Below are 2,828 nucleotides of genomic sequence, written 5' to 3'. Positions count from 1 at the left end.
TGGCTGCAAAACATGTTTGGGCATTCTCCCCCAAAATTGATCAACCTTGATTAATGCGACCAATTAATCTAGGTTATTCTCTTTTAAGAGTTAGACTAATTTTAGGTTAGTGTAAATCCAAGAAAATATATATCCCTTCTCTTTTAATACATGGGTAACAGTGTGCTTAATAACACCACAATGCACTTCCCTCCACCCCCACTTCCTGGTGAAAATTGTATGTGAGTCTATCAGTAGGTGCGTTCTTTTTTTAAAAAATTTTATTTATTTATTTATTTATTTGTGTGTGTGTGTGTATGTGGCCAGCTCAGCCCACCAGGGTGCTGGGGGATTGAACCGCGGTCCCTGTGCTTTGCTAAGCTTGTTCTAAGTAGGTGCTTTAGACCACTGAGCCATCTCACCAGCCCCAGTAGGTGCGTTCTTTAACTGATCTTGTCCAGCCTTTTGCAATTACACATAACAGTACAATGAAGAACCAAGGGTATGATTTTACCAAGGCTGAAGTTACAAGCAAGGATAAATTCTTGGAAGAAGAATCTCTGGTTCAGTAGGGTATATGTGATTTTTGTGTTAGATATTGATAAGTTCCATAGAAGTCACATCTATTGATGGTTCCCACAACAACGAGTGTAGTAGGCAAGTGGGAGAATATACTACCACGTGTTACTGGAGGCAGTGTAAATTAGTACAACCTTTAGGGAGAACAGTGCTGCAGTATCAATCAAAATGTATTATGAAATATTTTTATATTTGACAGCCTAACAGTTGCCAAATGGGTCTTCAACACAGTTTTATTTTGTAATTGTTTTATTGTAGGTAGAGTCAAGCATCTTTTCCTATGCTCAAAAATCTACCTTTGTTTCCTTCTCAGTAAATGTTTCCGTATCATTTTATTTATTTACTCTATTTATTATGTTGTTTTTTCCTATTGACTTATGAATTCTTTTTTTTTTCTGTATTTTAGGGAAGGGTCTAGAGGGTGTTCAGGGTCTCACTGCATAGATTGGACTCATAGTGATTCTCCTGTTTACAGCCTCCCAAGTACTGGGATTATAGGTGCACGCCACTGTGCCCAGTCTCAATCACAGTCTCAGTGTGTCCCAGGGGTGAGGCTGGTAATGGCAGGCCCAGAGAGTGAATCCCTGGACCCTGTGCCTGCTTGCAGGAGCTTTAATCCTGAATTCTTTATTATTAAGGAAATTGTCATATACATGATTTGGGAAAATTTTCTGTTTTAGTTTGTCCTTTGAGTTTCTGCATAGTAGTTTTTCAAGGTAGATCTTTTGAAATGTTAATGTTGGGGCTGGAGACACTTATGCTTGGAGACAGAGCACTTTCAGTGCATGTATGAGGTTCTGAGTTTGACCACCAGCACTGAGAAAAACTTATATTGATAAATTTTTCAATTTCTCTTTTATGGTCATCGAAGTTTACACTGTATTCAGGCCGTCTAGACTCTGAAATGATGAAAAATTTTCATGTTTTCTTTGGATATAATGTTATCTATTTTGCATACAAAACTGTTATTCATTTGGGATTTCTCATTGTGTAGGCATTGTATGAATAAAACATAATTTCTTTAAAAAATTTCCTCCAATTTTCCTAGTTTCATTTTTGATATAATCCAACTTATCATTTCTCATTTGAGAGTCTTCCCTTATGATGTATTAATTTCCTATATGTCTTGGGTTTATTTCTGACCTTTATTCTATTTCATTGATCTGTTTATTTATATACAAAATCATAAATGCTTTATAATATGCTTGAATATATAAAACAGATAGTGATGCTTCATCATGATTCTTTTCCATATTGTTCTGGCTTTTCTTTTGTTTGTTTTGGAAATCAAACTCAAGACCTCATGCTTACCAGGCAGGTACTGTGCTGCTGAGCTGTATCCCTGGCCCTCATTTTATTATATGAACTCCAAAATAGTTAGTGGTACTTAATATTAATTAAATTCATAGGTTGAGGAAAATTTATGTTTTTATGATGTGGGATATTGTCAAGACCACGGTATTCCTTTTCTTTTTTAATGTGTTGTGCATGAAGAGGTGGTTTTGTTTTTGTTTTAATTTTCTTCATACGTATTTTTTAAAAAAATGTATTTGGTACAGGGTCTCACTGCGCAGCTAGGACTAATAGTGATCCTCCTGTTTTTAGCCTTCCCAGAGCTAGGATCACAGGCATGTGCCACCACACCCAGACTCAGTCACTTGCTTGCCATGCCCCCCAGGGGCAGGAACAGCACTGCATGTGGTACCTGGGATCAAACCTTGGCCCCTATGCTTATGTAAGCAGGCACTTAGTCTGCTGAGCTACCTGGCTGGCTCTCTTCATATATATCTTTAACATTCATCACTAGTTTTTATGGCTTGGTATTTCATCTTAATTTGTGTGTGTGTGTGTGTGTGTGTGTGTGTGTGTGTGTGTGTGTGTAGGGTTATTATTGCAAATGAAGTCTTTTCTTCTATTACACCTTGAAACTGCTGTTGTTGGCTTACATGAACCCTCTTAATTTCTCCATACTAATTTTGTGTCTAGTTAATGGTGAATTTTCTCACTGGTTTTCATATTATTATCTTTGTTGGTTTTTCATATTAAAAGAATGATAGTTTTACTTCTTTCTAATGTTTATAAATTGGTCGGCATTTCTAGGATAACGTTAAATAATTCTGGCCCTAGTGAACATTTTTATGGCACTCCTACTACTAAAGGAAATATTTCCATTGTTCCTTCTTTAGTCTTTGAAGAGATGCTAAGTGCTTATTTCTGTTGTTTTGCTTAACTAAGTAGTTTTTTAAATTTATTTATGTGTGTGTGTGTGT

The sequence above is a fragment of the Octodon degus genome, unplaced genomic scaffold (assembly GCF_000260255.1).
Source record: "Octodon degus isolate 3935 unplaced genomic scaffold, OctDeg1.0 scaffold00266, whole genome shotgun sequence".
In the NCBI taxonomy this organism is placed as follows: Eukaryota; Metazoa; Chordata; class Mammalia; order Rodentia; family Octodontidae; genus Octodon; species Octodon degus.
Note: the sequence above shows the minus strand (reverse complement) of the source record.